Source organism: Dipteris shenzhenensis, chromosome 9 (assembly GCF_047967505.1).
Source record: "Dipteris shenzhenensis isolate YYH24624 ecotype China chromosome 9, Dip_SZ_1.0, whole genome shotgun sequence".
Lineage (NCBI taxonomy): Eukaryota > Viridiplantae > Streptophyta > Polypodiopsida > Gleicheniales > Dipteridaceae > Dipteris > Dipteris shenzhenensis.
In genome coordinates this window covers 30,320,212-30,340,368 of record NC_141604.1, presented here as the reverse complement: position 1 = coordinate 30,340,368, position 20,157 = coordinate 30,320,212, and the positions used below count along the sequence as shown (strand labels likewise).

The window sequence follows — 20,157 nt, the reverse complement described above, 5'->3', positions numbered from 1 at the left end:
TTGAATTAGTGTCCACTTTGTGACAATTTTGGGCCTTTCTTACCATATCAATCTTGTTTTGTTGGTAATCAAAACTTGAATTATGTCAAGTCAATTTGTGACCACTATTTGACTTTTTTTCCTCTTTAGTTAGTAATCAAGACTTATTGGATTCTATTTGTGTGTTGGATGTTCAAGAAAACGTTTTGACTTGGCTGTATCAAGAACATGATTTGACTCGCGCATTTAAATGGCAAGTGTTTGGATGTAGTTCATATGGTAGTTCTAACTTAGGCAAAGTAGTGTTAATCTTTAAGAATAATCATTAACAAGGAGTTTAAAGTGACAAATCTCTGTAGTTGTAGTGGCTATTCTATACCGGATGAAACTTTCTGAAAGCTTGGTCAAAAATTTCGGAGGAAGTGTCGGATCTGCTCGAGGGTAACGAAGAGCACCACCGTGAAGGGGCCTTGTCTCATCACGGTGGGCACGAACCCCTTGTACAGAGCCATCGGCCCTTCAGCCTCCACCGTCTTCATGGCACAGTCCAGAGCCCCTCTGTAAGGGGCTTCTTTCCCAGCCTCCGTCTTCATGTTCATCACCCTCGTCTTGATCACGTCTATGGGATTCGACGCCACCGCCGCCACCACGCCTGCTGCGCAGCTCGCCGTCACATGCGTGGCTATCCCGTCCTTCATCACACCCCTTTCTATCAAGCTCTCCTTGGCTTGATCATACGTCGCTAGCTGTGACGCCGTCACCACCATCGCCCTCTCCACCGTCAGGGCTGAACCCCTCCACAGGGACGTAACCCCTTCTTGCTTCACCATCCTCGCCAACGCGTCTCCCACCCCCTTGTAGTTTCTTCTTTCGTGGAACGGAAGCCGCCCGTCCGCCTGCATCCGTACCATGGCCACATCTGCGGGATTTCCCACAGCCGCGCCGATGCCTCCCGCCACCAGGCCCGCGGCGATTTTCTTGACAATGGGAAAGCCCCCTTCCGTCGGAGGTTTGCTCCACTTTTGCTTGAGGACCTCGTACAGGCCCAGCCGCGTGGTGGAGTAGAGACTCTGTCTCAGAACGGTGGCGGAAATGCCCGAGAAGAGAGCCTGCAGGCCTTCGGTGTGGGCGATTCGGAAGCCAACAGCGATGGGGCCAGCGGGGGAGGTGACGGCGACAGGGCCGGATGAGGAAGCGAGAGCGAGGGCTGGCTGAAGGGCGATTTCGCCCTGGAGCTGCATTCGGACCTTGATGAGGTCGAGGGGATGGGTGGAGCAACCAGCGACGATGGAGGCGAGGCCACCTTCAACAAAACCCTTGAGGCCCATGGCGGGATCAATGTGAAGAGAGGGGGAGGGTAGGGGGGAAGTAGAGAGTGGTGGGATGGATGTGGAGATGGTGAGGTGGGAACTGTGAAGAAAGAGGAAGAAGGGGAGCTTGAGAATGGGGGAGTTAGCGAGTTTTATTTATATGTGCAGGGCGTGTGTGAGAACGGTGGACGCGTTCGGTGGACGCGGTTTTGCTTTTCATTGATCGAGCACTGAGAACGCGTTCGTTGAGGTAGCCGAAAGTTCTAAACGATTTCCATGTCAAAAATCTGTCCAGAACTTTAGGGGCACCGGGAGCTCCAAGTTGACTGGTTTTCGGCGCCGTGCCGACGGCCACAAGCCAAATTCTGATCGAAAAAGGCCGACACATGGCCTTTCTCGATCGTCAAGGGAGGTGGGGAGGCAGTGAAGGTGACACGTGGCACAAAGGGACGCCAAATTTTTCAGAGGGAGAGTCCGAGTGTTAGTGGGCGCTGATCCAACGATTAGTACACGACCTCGACAAAAGAGGAAAGGTAGGAGGGTGCCAAAAAAGAGTAGGGAGGCGAGATGGCACCTTTGCGGAATTAATTTAGCTTACCATTGTGGTGCCTTACGCTTAATTTAAGCACATGGAGTACCTTAATACTCCATCGGGGAGACGACATAAACACTAATTAATGCAATTTTTGAATAAAAGTTCAGTCGGGGGACATATTTGCTAGCGCTCTTGCACATCCCCATGCTCATTAAGCATGCATTGGCAAAATGGAGCAAAGCTAGGCATATGTTCCCACGTTGGTCATGCTAGCTTTCCACCCAGGCTGTCCTGAAATGACAGAGTGAGCACGACCTACTCCAACCTCTCACACAAATCCTCACGATATGCAAACCTTGCAAGATGGGAAAAAACAAATCAACCTATCAGCTAGTCCCGAAATGCCCATCCAGCAAACATCTTTTTTCATCTCCAACGGAGCGCTCCAACGCTAGGATTTGGCACTTACATTTCCAAAGAATTACGTGGGAACTATGTTGGCAGTGGCATTTATAGGCATTTTCACTGGTTTGGAGCTCTGCGGAAACACTCCAAGAGCTATGGATGGGCGTCTCTACTCACGATTTCGCAATTCTTAAATTTTCAAATGGTTTTTGTGAAACAACTGTTGTTAGGGGATTGAAGTCTTTGTGTTGTGGTTTAGTAGTCCGTTGGCATACATCACAACCTTTGACATATTCATAGGCATCTGCCCATAGTGTTGGCCGCCAGTAACCTGCGAGGAGAACTTTTCTTGCTGTGGCTTCCCGTTGGAAGTGGATCCTCCTGCAATGTCTTCATGGACTTCACTCAGGATTGGCATGATCTCATGAGGCATTACACATCTTCTTAAAACCTGGTCTTTGCCCATCTTGTATAATTGTCCTGCAATGAGTTGATAGGGTGCATCTTTTTAAATTAGTTTTCTAGCATCCACTTCTTTTATTTCAGGGGGTGGTCTTCATGCCATTAAGAACCCAATGATATCTCCACACTAATCTGGAACAGCATCTATCTGAAATAGTGTGGCATCTAGCAGGTCATCTTCTACTCTAGTGGCTGCTTCTCTCGACTTGACACGATACATGTGATCGGCAATGTAGTGTTGGGCACCTTTGCGGACCACTATTTTGAAGTTGAATTCTTGAAGCAAGAGGAGACATGTGGTTATTCTTCCTATTGTACACGAATGGTTCACAAGATAAAGAAATGCTTGTTAGGAGCAACAACCCCTTAGAGTGGCGAACGTCAAGCTTGCGAATGGGGGTGAGACACCTGGCACTAATCAAGACCATGAGGTGGTACTGTCAACACCCAGTGAAGCCATGCCCAAGACGGAACTGGTGAACAAGAGCTCGCACGAAGACAAGATGGATGGTAATGATCAGACACCTCACACAGGTGGAGAACCATGGAGGATGGTGGGGAAAAAGGGAAGGACAACGGCGCTCAAAAATGATGAACTAGGCGATGGAAAGGACCTCGGGGGGGTCACTCATCGTATGTAACCCTATCATGTGAGTTCAACAGAAGGATTTTTTTTAATGAGTGATATTCTCTCTGGAGTAGAGGAGTTTCAAGATTATGGAGTTATGAAATCCATAGAAAGTGCATCAATGAGCGATGTTCTCTCAGGAATAGATGAGTTTGAAGATCATTCTGGACACTCTATCACCACTGACTATGGAGTTATGAAATCCATAGAAAGTGCATCAATGAGTGATGTTCTCTCAGGAATAGATGAGTTTGAAGATCATTCGAGACACTCTAATGCCATTGTGATAAGTGGTTCTACGATTGTATCAAAAGTAGGGATGAGATCAACAAAGGACTATTCAATGAGTGATGTTCTCTCAGGAATAGATGAGTTTGAAGATCATTCGGGACACTCTAATGACATTGTGACAAGTGGTTCTACGATTGTATCAAAAGTAGGGATGAGATCAACAAAGGACTATTCGGTGTTTGACTTTGATTGTGAACTTGTAAATGTTACAAATGGTTTGACGAATGTATCAAAAGCAAGGATGACTGTATCAAAAGGGGACTATTTAAAATAGTTTTGGAAAAAATTTACAGATTTGTATAGAAAAACGGTACATTTTATTAATGAAATTTTTTACAAATAAGGGGCTTTAAATATAGGCCTTGAATGCACGTGATATAGAGGGTTTATACATAGTGACCCCCCCGAGGAAAGGACGCTGATGCAAAGGTATCCCATCACCCTGGTACCTCCAATACGTCAGAGGAAGCCTCCTGAAGGGTGATCACATTGATATGGAAACAGAAGCACCATACTCGCAGGCCACCAAAGACGATGGGGACACTAAGGAAGTCGAGATACCGGAAGCAAACCACGAGAAAAGAGTGTTCGAAGAAAGAAACAGGCAGAGAGGCATGCAGGACGAGGCTCTTGAAAGTTGCCAAGCCACTAGGTCTAAAACGTTGTCCAAACGAATCAAGAAGATGGTAAGGTCTTCATCGAGGGGGATAACATATTCAACTTCCTCAAATATGCTTGCAAGGCCCTCATTAATTAATCCCTCCATGATTAGGGAAATTAAGGAGATTGTCTCAGGTCTCAAAGCCCTAAGTTGGAATGTGAGGGGGTGTTGTAGTAAGGTCAAGCAAAAAGTGTGCTTCCAGGTAATTAGGAGAGTCAAACCGGGATGTAGTCTTGCTACAAGAAGTTAACTGCTTTTGTGAGGATATTTGGTGGTTTGCTTTAGATCAGATCAGATTTCAAGCCTTTGTTAATTGTCCAGTTAGACGGAAGGGAGGATCCGTGGTGCTAGTGTAGGGTAGTTTAGGTCCCCATGAAGTGGGGAGGAGCTCAGAAGGGTGGCTCATAGGGTTGAGGGTTTCCCGAGAGGGGAGGGGGGGGTGTTCAATGTGGCAAGCGTCTATGCTTCCAATTCATCAAAAGATAGAGCTGCATGTTGGAGTGTGTTGGGTGCTTGTGTGCCAAGAAGGTCTTTGGCTTCTCGGGGGGGACTAGTATGACGGAGAGCTAGGTGGATCGGTCACATGGGGGGGCTATGTTGGTTGGATCGGAGAGAGATGCATGGGATGAGCTCTGCTTTGAAAAAGGGTTTGTGGAAGCGAAGGAGTTACATCTAGACGGGTTTCGAATTAGCTTCACATGGACCAATCATAGGCAAGGAGGCAGAGTTCAGGGCCGGCAGGCTGGACCGCTTCTACATTTCTCACGAGGGGTGTTGGATGAGAGGTCTCCTGGAGGGCGGAGTAATAGAAACGGCTCTCTCTGATCACATCCCAGTCACCTAGAACTTTGCTATTATAGTCACCATCGATCACCCTCGAGACATCCCTTTTGCATTCAATAAGAAGCTGTTGTCCTCAAGAGGCTTTTATAATTAGATTCGGAGGGCTTGGAGGGAGAGTGCAGTTTTTGTGGACGACCTTGTGAAGCAGTGGGACGGAGCATTGAGAGAAGTCCTACTGATTGCTAAGGCGGAAGACCTAAAGTACAGAAAAGTGCACAAGGAACAGCGGGTGGTTGCTTTGGCGGTGCAGGAATCCCTTCGTGCCACCATCGTGCACTCCCTAAAAGATCCTTATCTGGCTACACTGGTGGTCAACACTAAGGCATCCGTGCAAGAAGTCGAGCTGCACGAAGTAGAGGTGAAGAGAACCAGGAGTCATCAGACCTGGCTAGCAATCAGAGACTGGCCCCTCTAAGGTCTCCTTCCAAGTAATAAAGAGAAACCGCCAGCGAGACATAATTGATCGTGTGTAGGACCGGCAAGGTAACATAGTTAATGAGATCTTGCACATTGCTGTTGTGTTTTAGAAGGAGTTAAGTTCTATCGTGGGGGAGGAGGCAACCCAGGATGAGGAGTGGTACTTAAACATTTACTGCTCTTTGGAGGGCCTAGCCTTGAGGGTTTGGAGTACCAATAGCGGTGGCTCGCTTAGCCCTATTCAGTGCAGGAACTAAAAGAAGCCCTGACTTCACTGCCTAATGAGGAGCAAAATGGGTTCATTCTGGAGCGAGACATTTTTGAGAACGTTGTGAATGTCTCTCTCGCTTTCACGACCACATCTCCCTCACATGTCACAAGGTGGTGATATTTGGCTTAGACCTCGACAAGGCCTATGACCAAATAAGGTGGGACTATATCACGGCTATGCTGCTTTGCCTGGGGTTCCACCAAGGTTTCATCCATTAACAAGGTGATGTGCCTATTCGGCAATGCGGCTGCAATTCTGTGTATTAGTGGGGGGACGACTGGCAAATTTGAATTGAGAAGGTCTGTTTGCCAGGGGTGCCCTGATACCATGTTAAATTACACGGTGCAGCTAAACAAAAATTGAACAAAGAATAGAGAGTACACAGCAAACTGGAGACGAGAAACAAAATTTTCCTTCAATACTGATGTAGTACAGATGATGGCTCCATCCACCTGTGCACTCCCACAGTGGAGCTTAAATGGCGATCTAGACAAATACTAGGTGAAGAGCTACAAGGTGGAAGATCTGATCTGATGCAATGGACTGGGAGGGTCGCCTCTTTATAGCTATGAGGGCAGTCGAATCAACGTTGTTTGTGGAGCCGACCAGTCAACCTAGTTGGTGGAACCGACTAGTCGTCCATGGAATATTCCCTATACCTTCGCCTCAGGGGCTCTCGCCCTCGAACCCCCACCAGGGGGGCCAGCAATCCCACACAATCAAGACAATGTGCCTCGTGCTGCTACCAGCTTACCTACCCTACCTAGCCCATAGGCTAGACTCACATAGATCACCTTTCTACCATCAACGGTCTCATTGATAAACCTCATCTAACATGCAAGTTAGGATCCATCTAGTGTCTCGGGTTGACACATGGCTTCTCCTCATATGGGGGCCTTACAACTGAGCACCTTGGACCACTAGTGGTTACCACAGGAGGGTGGGGTATTGAGCATATCTAACATGCTCCATTGCTATTTCCCATTGCGACGGTCCCCCAGATGCACATGATGAAAAGCAAGGTGGACAGAGGCAAAATTAGGGGCTTGGTCTTGCCTTTTGAGAGGTAGTTTTGCACCCAACTCTTTGCTGACAACATGATTTTTGTCTCCAACAAGGACCCGAGAGTGTGGGCCACCTCTTCGAGGTGGTCGACACATTCTGCAAAGCCTCAGGCTCCGTTTGTAGTAGCTGGAGCAAGTCCTTTGCACTGAGAACTTCCCCCGACACATCCCCGAGATGGCTGGCTAACACAGGAGTCGCCATCTCTACAAGAGGAGATGTGATCAGATACCTAGGCTTGGCCTTGGGCTTAGGGATCACTCTGCACCAAAGGTTTGATTGGCTCGAAGACAAGGTCAAGGCAAAGCTCAGGGCGTGGCATGGTATTAGCCTGGGGTGGTGGAATGCTTGAAGTTTAGTTTTGCAACACACCCTCATAGCGTTTGTCACATATGTTTTACTCCATTTGGAGCTTCAAGAAGACCCATTGGCTTGAAATCAAAGCTCTCATCATGAGCTTTCTGTGGACAGAGGAGATTGGTCAAAGGTGCATGCACTACATCCCCTGGGAGCCTCAAAAAGCTTGGAAATTGTAGGGAGGTCTTGGCCTTTCGAACATGAGGCAAAAAAATGTGGCTTTGATAGCTAAGTGGCTTCCAAGATTGTTTACCAAACAGATCCTTGTACAAAAATAACCAAAACTTGTGGAAAATTACAGGTCGATGGGTCATTGGACTGGCCTAGGGTGGTACCAAAGACTCCTCTCACAATTCCCGTGCAAGAACTTTGGGTCGTACCTGGTGGCAGGCTTAGTTGGAGCCTAGAAGGAATGCATCCCCCTCCTCATTTAGAAAGGTAGGAAGGGTCTGAGGGGTGATGGTAGCCTACTGGAATCCCTTTGGTAGAGTGTTGCATCGGGCAAGAAAGGTGATGCCTTTGGCCTCCACGACCCAGTCAGGGCAAGGAACCTCTTCATCAGGAAGGGGATTTGGACATGGAAGGACATTTGGAACCAAGCCAAAGCCGATTAGAAGACTCTTGACGAGCTAGCAGCAGAGTTCGTTGTCTCCCAACGAGAGGAAGACCTGTTGTAAGCAGTGTTGGAAAGAATCTTGGATAGGTGGTTGACGAACCAAGCCTAGAATCCAGATGGCCTTAATGACCAATGGGTTGTCAGATTGACCCTGCTCAAAAGCATATCCACTCAAGTTATCAGTAGACATCTACAACAATAGGGAGGACTGGTAGAGTCTAGGGCTGAGAAGAGGGGCAGCATGGTGGAAGAAGAGGCTAACCGAGATTTGGAAGGACTATAGGGTGAGAAAGGCAAAGTTCAAAGCTCTTGAAAATGCAACACCAGTGGCTTCCGGTCCTATCTAAGTTACTGAAGCGCATGCAGGTCCTAGGGGGTCCACTAGGGTTTATCATATGGTACCACGTGAGTGTAAGGGAGGGAGGTTATATAAGGGAAGGAAGGTACATTTTATAAGGTAAGGTCCCATAAATAGGGGGTAGAAAAGGGGAATTTTCATATATTTATTGCACGCAAGTGACGTCTCCTTATTACTACTAGTGAATCCCTCGTGATGCAGGTCAACCCTAGGTGTACCCTATGTGGATTTTGGAAGCGCGTGTGAAGATGTTATGCACCTGTGCTGGAAATGCTCGGTTGTCAGAGAAGCATGGGGATGCCTAGAGGTTGCAATAAGAGGAGTAGGGCTGATGGCAAGGTTTGCTATTGGGAAGTGTGGAGGCTCCCAATGTTGTGGGAGTACATGTCAAGATGCCTTCGACCTTGACATCGTGCTGGCCTTACCTCAGGGCGGTGGTAATTCTAGGAGATCGGGAATAGGATGGTATTCAACCATGGTATCCAAGTTGGCTGTAGAGCCACAACAATCCTCGCGGTCATGAAGACATACCTTAGAGACTTTGGGAAGCTCCTTGATAGAATGGATCCTGTTGTTAGCCACGCCATCCTCTTAGTAGAGGTGGTGTGGTAGGGTAGTTCTACTCTAGGTAGCATAGGCCCCAGGCCCTTGCTCCCAGTTTGGCCAATTTTTGTAGGGTTTTTTTCTCTAAGGGATTGACCCCCCCTTTTTCTTTTTTCTCTACTTAATGAAATTCGGCAGTTTCTGTTATTTAAAAAAGAAAAAGAAAAGAGGGTGAAAGCATGCTATAGTGTCTAAAAAAGTACTCTTTTTGGCAAAGGTTCTAGCATAGATATAGTACTAAATTGTGTACTAAAAGGTGCTGACAGTTGGATTAGATTTCCACAGATCAAGGAGTCCATGATCTGCAATCTGCAATCCACTCTCAATCGAGGATAATTCCCCGCACATTGAGGAATCCGTGATCTACAATCTACTCTCAATTGACTCTCTTCTCTCTCGTGGAATCACTCTCACATGTTTGAAACCATTGACACTCAACTCTCTTCTCTCTCGTGGAGTCCTGCTATGTCTGTCCCTACAATTAGCTCCGCTCATCTTCACTAGAGGTCCATTGCTCTCTCTCTCCCTAGCACTCTCCATTCTCTGTGCAAACTAGCTCTCCCCTTCTCTCTCATTGAAGCCCTCACACTTTGGACCGTATGTTCTCTCTGGCACAAAAACCAATTATGTTTGAGTGATTCTATAGCTCTCTCTCTCTCTCTCTCTCTTAGGATGACTTTTTCCTACAGTAAGATTGAGCATGCATGTTTTGACATATTTTCTTCTTGTGTCGTTCATTAATTTATGATTTACCATTGAAATACGGTTGTGCGCAGGATGGAGAACTCCACACTAGAAGTGCCACACCATGAAGGGAACTCGCTCAATGCACTGCCACAGCATTGCTTCGAAAGGAACATGAGACACTTGACGTTAATAGTTGTGTGACATTTCAAGCATACCACAAAGAACTTGGACTTGAGAACGAAGGCTGAAATTTTGTCTAAGGTTATAAAACATCTAAATATGCAAGAGGTTGTCGATGAGACAAATTTTCAAAGCCAGTCCATATCAATGGCAATAGTGGATAATCTAAAGACATAATTGAGTCTTGTGAAAAGAGTAGAAAGTGCTGATAAGTTAGCTGTGAAGAGAGCAGCTCTCCACATGATTGCTAACACCAGCATTCTAAAAATATAGTGATAGCAAAGTAGCTAAAGCCCTTGGAATTCAAGCATAGAATCGCATGGACATAAAACAAGCTTCCTTCAAATGGGAAGATGGAGGCCGAAAGTGTAGACAGGATTCCTTAAGTTGTAAGGTTGTTTAATGTGTTGTCCAGTTTTGGAAAGAAAACACCAGGGTTTCCACAAACAAGAAGGATGTTTGCAGGCATAGGCTTGGCCCAAAAAAGTATGTAATACATCCCACCTATTTCTTGGAGCTCACAGAGGTGCATCTTCCTTCTTTCAACGAAGCCCAGGTTACACACTATTATTTGGTACTCTTTACAACTATTTAGTACTATTAGGGATAGTATTAGTATTGTTCAGATGATAAAGCTAACATTTGACACTGTAACAGACTCTATATGAAGCAAATTTAGCACTAAATCATAGAATCACAGTACTAAATACTACATCGAGGACTTAATACGTTAATAGTATAGACCATATTTTAGAAATCGGTCCTAGGAATAAAGATCGGACAAAATAGTATTGTTTGCTCTTTCAAGTTAGTTATTATAGAATACTTGTTATGACTAAATAGTACTATTTAGGCTTATACAAGGAAACTCCTCCATCCATCATCATCCCTCAATACTTGCAACACTTAAATGTGTTTATCACTCACAACTTCTGTAGTTACTGGCAGCACTCTCAATTCAGAGTGCACCACAAATTTTCCTGATGATGTGGTTTCAGTTGTTGACTTTGCAAAGAACTATATATTCAAAGTGCAGAATGAGGTTCAATCAATGCATTGGCATAATGACCAAGTGATCATCTTGGTTCATATTTGCTATTCGAAGGAGACGAGCGAGATAAAAAAGCAATTCATCTTTTACATTTCAGATGACAAAGAACATGACCCACTATTTGTGCAGCATTGGGTCCACCATCAATGGTTGGTGTCTACAGGCTTGAAGTTTAAAAGACACTGGGTTTGGTTAGATGGGGCAGCATCTTAGTTCAAGACCACTCGCCCATTTTACTTTGTTACAAGGTAAGACATTGGACACTATCCCCTTATTTTCTACATCACGCTAAAGATGTTGTATATTTTAAAATGCAATATATCTGTTGTTTGTTATGCTAGGTATTGCTCTTTGATTGGCATTCAGATGATGTGGAACTTTTTTGGAAGCGGTCATGGTAAGGGAGAATATGATGGGGTTGGTGCAGTCATAAAGCGTGCACTAACTAGTGAGCAATTAGATGTAAATGGTGCAAAGCTACAAAATGGACACAATGTTGTGGAATGGTTGGCATTGAAGATGGAAGACGATTCTAAACAAAGGCTCTTCGTAGAAGTAAAGGTTGGTGATGTTGACAGGTCTAAAGCATGGAACTACCAGACCATCAAAGGAAGTTGTTTACCACACTCCATATTGGGTTTTAGTAATAAAGATCCCACACAAGCATTGTTTAGACATTTGTCATGCTTTTGTTCATTCTGCATGGATGAAACATGGGATAAGTGCACCAATTTATCTCATGCAAGTCCATGGACCTTGAACAAGCTGGAGCCCATCAATGGACAGACTACATCAGACATGGTGGAGTCTATAACATATACAATGGATAGAGACCAGCTGGCTAACATTGTGACATGAAGTTGGGGATAATAAACTTCACACACCTCTTCACTTCCTACTTCTTTTGAACTGAGTGACAAAGATATTTATCATTGAGAAAGGGACATTAAAAAGAAGCTTTTATGCCATGCTACCACACCATACTTTCCTCCCTTAGATGAGAATAAAGATGGTAACACCCCAAGTGATGTTGTACTCAAGCATAGGGAGAAGGAAAGGATCAGTAGAGGCCATAATCTTAGCAAGCCGAAAGAAGATCTTGCAGCTCAACATGACATGAACTGATATATATCAAGGAGTTTGAAGGGGCTGATTGGGTTGGATGGGTAGGTTCCGAGGAAACATTGCACCTCCTTCATAGATACCTTTACACAGCTCAAAACACTGTGCAAACTGTCATTAGACACAGAGGCCTATAACTTTCAATAGAGACATGATACCAAAGATTCAAATACATATAGAGATGCACCTTAAGATGGGCTTCGCATTGATATACATTTCGTAAGAAACAAAGTAGCGGCCAGAAAGTTTGGGTGGTTTACTAGACGGGGGTAAAAACTGTCATGAAAATAGATTGTCAAACACAAAGACTCATAACTTTTTGATGTAGTATTCAATTCAAGGTCTAACAAGACAAAGACATGCGCCTTAAAGAGATCTTTGCGTTGATATAAGTTTCATTAAAACCGTACTAATGAGCGGAAAGTCATGAGCAAAACACTAATAGAGGGGTCAAACTATCATGAAAACTGCCCTCCACCCAAGCTAATTTTGCCTGGGCAGGATGCTCCCTCAAGACTCCACCTTCATCAATGATCCACCACTCATATATTCTGCCTAGAATAGGGTAAGTAACTCCCTTGGTGGCTCAAGAAATGGATGGACCATGTGTGTGCAATGAGTGACCGAATAGAAAGAACTTTTAAGGCTTTGAAAGAAGGAAAAAGGAAGAGAGACTCAAGAGAGGGAATACGAAGTGATCTTCATTATCAATAGAGTGAGGATCCACTCCAATGCAACTCAAAATACTACAAACACAAGGGAGAAGAAGAGGTTTCATATGTATGAGAGGGAGCAGAAGCTCCAAGACTACTCATACAGGAGAGAATGAACTAGAGAGAGATGGACTCAAGAGTCTACATAAGAAAATATCTACAAGAGGGAGAAAAGGCTCATGGAAGAGGCTTGAGGAGACTAGAACTATAGCAACATGAGGCCTAATGGTGGAAGAGATGATAAACAAGGGAGAGGAGGGCTTCTTTTATAGAGATTTTGTCACCCTCCTTCACCCATTTATAATTGCTACATGTAGATTCCTTTCCCCATCAATCACATAAGCCCATATGTCACCATCCATGTCCCTTTTGGCTACTCTTGCCATGTGTCCCATCAAAAGATGCTCAAGACTCTTAAAATATTAAGAAAGTCAAGAGTCTCCCCACATGGAGCCCATAGGGACCCTCTCTTTTCCATATGTCCACATCCTCCTTGTTCCACATAGGAATTCTAGAAGGATTCCTCTTGACTCCACACTCCTCCACATGCCTTCCACACGCTTGGCATGTGATTGCACTTATATTATTGGAACAAATGGACATGAGCTCACCTCTTTATATGACTCACTCTTCCTATTTTCTAAAAACCCCATAAAATCCCGTACACAAATAACTCTCACCCCATACCAAGGTATTTATAATTCATACCTATGGTATTTACAATGATCCATTCCACTCATCCTCTCAATCCCATACAATATCTTAGAAAATAGAAATAAGTGAGAGCTACTAGGGTATCACTTGATACTTAAAGTCTTATCAAACATAGAAGAAAACAATACCAATGCCAAATAAAAAATATCAATTTTTGGCGTCACATCTTTCCCCCCTAGCAAATCCTCTCTAGTCATAGAGAGGGTCTCCTAGCCCTCAAGGTGGTCGAGCATAGAAGAATTTAAGGTGATACTCATTGGTGCATCTAGGTATCACCATGCCATCAACATCCTCAAGCTGATAGGTTCCGTTGGTGACATTCATATACATCCTTATGGAGGCATGGCCAAAAGTAACCAATCTCTACTTTTTTGTGGAGTTAACCCTCAAGGCAACATGCCTTCTTCCACATATTGCTGAACATCTTGTAGTTCTAGCCATCCAATGTCTACCAAAGAAACCACCCCCCAGTCTTGTACTATAATGGCTTGAATAGCCAACTCATCTGTCGTTTGATTTTCTTTTCTGTTTATATGAACAAACTTGCAAAAATCAAACTGACTACATAGTGTCATAGCCTTTTCATTAAGCTCCTTCAAATGAGGACTTGCATTTGCTTTATAATAAGCTGATAATCTCCTCTTACTTCCAATTATTTAACTTAACTTTGAAGACAACCCTCCAAACCAAGAATCAAAGCATTATACTCAGCCGCATTATTACTTGTGATACCTGGAAGCTCTTGTCCTCTTGCCCACACCTCTTGACCTTCAGAATTCATCAAGACTATCCCCTCGGCTCCTTGTTGGTGTGAAGGACTAAAAGCCCCATCAAAGCACAAGACAAAAGCTATTGGTGGTGTCTCCCTTTCATCATTAATGTCCTCCTTATATTTCTTTTCTTCTCTTAGATCCTGCAGTTCTGTGAGCCAATCTCTCAAAGTGGACCTAGTGGTATTTTCAGTGACAAAAGAGAAAGAGAAATCTTGAAGCTCTGACAACCATTTTTCAAATCTCCCTATAGGATTAAGCTTGCGAACTAGATATGCAAATACAAACTGAGAGGTAAGGAAGAAAAATGGCCAAGGTAAGACATAGGAGCGAAACCTTCTGACTGAAAACACCAAAGAGAGGGCTTGCTACTCCATTTCTTCATACCTTGTTTCCACCTCTGTAAGCTGTTAGCTAGCATAATAGATGGGCTGCATTCTACCTACCTCTCCTTTTTGTAGCAATAGAGCACCAATTGAATGCAAAGATACACTTGGATTTACATAAAAGTCTTGAGACTCATCAAGGGGCTTCAATATTGGGCCCTTACTCATGGCCTCCTTAAGTTGCTGAAAAGAGTCTTGTTGCTTCACACCCGATTGGAAAGAAACTCCTTTTCTTGTCAACAAGTTCATGGGATGCACTATCTCTGTGAAATCATCACAAAAGTGTTGATAATACTTGCTTTTTCCTAGAATTCTGCTAACACCGGTGACACTCTCAGGACTTGGCAATGCCATGATTTCTTAAACCTTGTAAGGATCCATTTGCATGCCTTCTTTAAACACAATATGCCCCAACAAGACTACTTTTGTTTGAGCCAAATGACACTTTCTAGGATTTAGACACCCTTTTGCTTCATCAATCCTAGCTAAGGCCATCTTTAACTTCTCCATGTGATCTATGCACTGAGAATAAATGCAAAAATCATCCCAAAAACACCCTTATGCACTTGACTCATGAACCTTTGAAATGCAGCTGGTGCATCGGTCAACCCAAAAGGCATCCCTCCATCAGCAAAAACTCCCCAAGGTGTGACAAATGATGTTTTCTTTTGATCTTCCTCCCAAATATGAATTTGAAAGTACCCAAAATGCCCATCACATACAGAATACATCCCATGTCCTACTACTTGGTCTAGTATTTCATCTTGGAATGGCAAAGGAAAATGATCCCTCTTAGTGCATGCATTCAAAGGACGAAAGTCGACACAAACCCGCTACTTATTTCCTTTATTTGGTGTGACAAATATAGGAGATACCCATTTTGAATCATCAACAGGAAAGATGTATCCCAACTTAAGTAGTTGTGTTACCTCTTTCTTTAGTGCCTCAACTTGGATCACCCCCAATCGCCTTAAGCGTTGCACAACTAGCTTGCTTACTAGCTTCAACTCAATCTTGTGCTCCACAAGAGAGACTGGTCGAACCTGTGAATAGCTTGTTGCAAAGAGACATGGAAAATCATCTAACATATCAAAGTACTGGAGCTTCTCACTACCTGATAGAGAATTACCAAGAAGCACTTCATTGCGTTGGTGTCGTTTAGTGTACTCCACATCCTCCACATGAAGTGTCTCTACAGGATCTTCTTGTACCACCACCTTGTTCCCTCCTGACTGATCCCGATGAGCACCAAGACAAAGACCAAAGGCCATCCTTCCACCTCACCCTCTGAGCTAGACTATTTGGAGCTACGCCCTATCTCTTCTTCTTCATCGGTTAAGTCAGAGCTTGAACTCTTTGATGTTGAAGACTCCTCCTTGACAACTTCCTTTTTGCGGCTTTTGATGTTGTAGTGCACCTTCTTATCATTTCCCTGCAAAATCAATTCTCCAATATCCCACTTTTGAACAGCCTTCACTTTGCATAGCCATGGCCTTCCCAAAATCAATGGATAGGCACGTGCATCTTGGTAGGGATTGCCTGAAAAGTAGTCGGCATAGAAATTCCACATACATCCACTTCTAGATTCTTCACAACTCCCAAGGTCTTAGCCCTAGTGTTGTTAGCCAATTTGATGCGATAAGGAGAGGTAGTACTAGAGTATTTTAAATCAGCATCTATCATGGTCTTCTCACTCATGACATTAATCAATGCACCTCCATCAATGTACACATTAGAAATCACTTGACCATCAATGATCACATCAACCACAGGTACATCATCACCAACATCTATATCTACCTTTTTAACAATAGGAATGGCACTTTTCTTCGTTGACACTCTTGTGCTTGCTAAAGTTTCCCCATTCCTTCCATGGTTTTGGAGACAAAGCAAGTAATTGACCAAAGGTGATATGAGCTTCCTTTTCTTTAAGGTCGGACAACAAGTCATAGCTTCCAATGCCTTGTCCTAAAGGAAAGTCTGACTGGCTAATTCTCCTTCTAGATGCCCTCTTTTTCTTAATACAAGGTTCCTCTTCCTGATGTTCCTCCTCTACTTCTTCCTTGCTTTCTTCTTCTTCTTTTGCTTTACCACGCCCTCGTTTAGCCATCATTACCTCTCTTTCCTCATCCACTAAAGAAGCTTCTAACAAGGATACTCATTTTTCTTCTTTCTTTCTCAATCTAGGACACTTGGGGCAATAGTAACCTTTTTCATTACATTCATAGCAAGTGACCCCACTCTTATCTCGAGGCCTATCTTCACTCTTTGGTGCTCTAGGTTGTCATGAATTAACGAAATGTAATTTCAAATTAGCAAACTCTGCCATAAATTGGGAGATATTATGATCTAACTCAAAGGAATTTGGTACCTGAGGAGTGCCCATTACCTTCACCTTAGAAGTTGAAGCTGTTGAAGACACAAAAGAGGAGTCGATCTTTAGAGAAGCTTCTTTCTTGGTCACAATGCAAAGCTCCTTCACGTACGTTGTTGGATCTTTACTCATTACTTTCGAGCGAAGACAGGGTCCAAAGCCATAATAAATTTGCTCATCTTTAAGTTCTCCATCCTACAAGACTTTGAGCAGCCGATGATGTAGAAAGCTGCCCTTTCATACTTTGTCCATAAAGTTTCATATCGGATCGCCAACGCAGAGACCATCTCACCCTCTCCTTGATAGAACCGGTCCAACTGCAACATCAAACCATTTGGCAACTTCACTGCCCCAAATCTCTACTTCATTGCACCTACCACTTAGTCCTAGTCCTCCTTGGTAGAGTCTGGCAAGGCCTCATGCCAACTCAAGGCTACACCTTCAAGAAAATCGAGCAAAATCTCCGCCTGATCCTTCATGGACCATCCAGAAAGTCGGCATCCTCGAACAAAATCTCAAAGATAAGACTCCAGGTCTTCCCCTTGGGTCCCTCGAAACACTGGAATCTTCACCATGATGAAACACAAAAAGGAAACACCAAGATCTAAATAATATCCCAAACAAGATCCCACAGAGACTTTGTATACCAAGACCAACTTATTATACATAACCACTTGTTGAAAACCCTCCACAATGTGATCCTCAACAAAACCTTCAAAAATAAGTGACCAACTAGCACCATGAAAACATTGTGTATACATGCATTCAAGAATCACCCTTGTCACAGTTGGAAGTACACATAACAGCTTCAAGATATTGTACTCTTTATCATTTGCATAGCAAAAGAAGTTGAAAGCATTGAGAATCACCACTCCATCGTTATAGTCGAAAACTACCCAAAGACAACTCTCTTCTTCACACCAAGCTGCCAATGGATGAAACAATCCTTAATCTATAATTGTGCCTGTTGATAGCTTTGTCGATTCACCAATATATTTAAGATGCAAACATAAACAATATGATCATCATGACCATGCAAATAGCTTGAGCATCACCTTCACAATCTTCTAGTTCTCTTAAACAGGCTGCAATCTCTTCTAACGGAGTTCTTCTAGGCATCTTCTTTATCTCATGAGAAAACACATGCCTATACTAGGCATAACATGCAATCACTTGAGTACACCGAAGACCGTTTAGTAAGGTGAGATGAATCCAATACCAAACGTACCCGACGTCTCCACCAAAAGATGTGACATGAAGTTGGCGGTAATAAACTTCACGCACCTCTTCACTTCCTACTGCTTTTGAAGTGAGTGACAAAGATATTTATCATTGAGAAAGGGACATCAAAAAGAAGCTTTTATGCCAAGATACCACACCATAATTTCCTCCCTTATATGAGAATGAAGATGGTGACATCCCAAGTGATGTTGTACTCAACCATAGGGAGAAGGAAAGGATCAGGAGAGGCCATAATCTCAGCAAGCCGGTCTATGCCAAAGAGAAGAGTGATACGTTGTTGAAAGAAGATCTTGCAGATTAACATGACATGAACTGATATATATCAAGGATTTTAAAGAGGCTGATTGGGTTGGATGGGTAGGTTTTGAGGAAACATTGGACCTCCTTCATAGATACCTTTACACTTAGGTCAAAACACTCTGCAAACAGTCTAGACACAGAGGCCTATAACTTTTAGTAGAGACACGATACCAAAGATTCAAACATATATCGAGATGCGCCTTGAGATGGGCTTCATGCTGATATACATTTCATAAGAAACAAAGAAGCAGCCACAAAGTTATGGACAGTTTACTAGACGGGGGTAAAAACTATCATGAAAATAGACTGTCAAACATAGAGACTCATAACTTTTTGTTGTATTATCTGATTTAAGGTCTAATAACACAAAGACATGCTCTTGAAGAGAGCTTCGTGTTGATCTAAGTTTCATCAAAATCAGACTAATGAGTGGAAAGTTATGAGCAAAAGACTAATAGGGGGTCAAACTATCATGAAAACTGCCCTCCACCCATGCTAATTTCGCCTGGGTAGGATGCTCCCTCAAGACTCCACCTTAATCAACGATCCACCACTCATAAATTTTTCCTAGAATAGGGTAAGTAACTCCCTTAGTGGCTCGAGAAATGGATGGACCGTGTGTGTGCAATGAGCGGCCGAATAGAAAGAACTTTTAAGGCTTTGAAAGAAAAAAAGGGAAGAGAGACTCAAGAGAAGGAATATGAAGTGATCTTCATTGTTAATAGAGTGAGGCTCCACCCCAATGCAACCCAAAATACTACAAACACAAGGGAGAAGAAGAGGTTTCATATGTACAAGAGGGAGCAGAACCTCCAAGACTACTCATACAGAGAGAATGAACTAGAGAGAGATGGACTCAAGAGTCTACATAAGAGAATATCTACAAGAGGGAGAGAAGGCTCATGGAAGAGGCTTGAGGAGACTAGAACTACAGCAACATGAGGCCTAATGGTGGAAGAGATGATGAACAAGGGAGAGGAGGGCTCCTTTTATAGAGATTTTGTCACCCTCCTTTACCCATTTACAATTGCTGCATGTAGATTCCTTTTCCCATCAATCACATAAGCCCGTATATCACCATCCATGTCCTTTTTGGCTACTCTTGCCATGTCTCCCATCAAAAGATGCTCAAGACTCTTAAAATATTGAGAAAGTCAAGAGTCTTCCCAAATGGAGCCCAAAGGGACCCTCTCTTTTCCAATGCTTCAGATGGGTGACCATTTTGCAGTACTACGGTCCCCTACAAATGAAGATAATGAGGATTATTATGTGGTGCTGTGCTCAAAATAAAAAACAGTCCTCATAGAGCAAGAGACGAATGGTTGGGGTAATGTTTTGAACATTGGGGATCAAGTGGTTTCTGGAATCTTTTATGCAAAAATCCCAAAATGCAAAAGCAGTTATGCATTACTAAAAGATGCACATCCTACTATAGTGCATGCTGATGCGGTGTTGGCAATAAAGTTCCAAATGTTGCAAGCAAAGCACAAGGTTAAAGGCCAGAGATCGATGTATCGTGTACCCTAGGAGGTGCACGAATGAATCTTGACAAACATGTCTCTATAAGAACTGTTGCTGAGCATGTATTTTTGCAATGGCTCTCACATATTTTTGTGCACGTTTTGTATTTTTAGCTACCCCTTTGGGGGCTGGTTTTTTTAATACAAAGGCATCTTGTTTCTCTCGGGGATGCTTTGCAATGAGGAACTTTAACAGTTTTTAGTACTATTAGTTCTAATTGTGTATTATTATATTATTACTGTTTAGGTACTGTTGTCATATCATACTATTAGCCCTATTTTTCAGTGATTGTGTACTAT

The 20,157-nt window shown here is 43.5% G+C and overlaps 1 pseudogene; it reads right to left on the bottom strand.

Moving 5' to 3' along the window:
- Positions 1-286: 286 nt before the first annotated feature.
- Positions 287-1,409, bottom strand: LOC147898495 (mitochondrial uncoupling protein 5 pseudogene; annotated as a pseudogene).
- Positions 1,410-20,157: the final 18,748 nt, after the last annotated feature.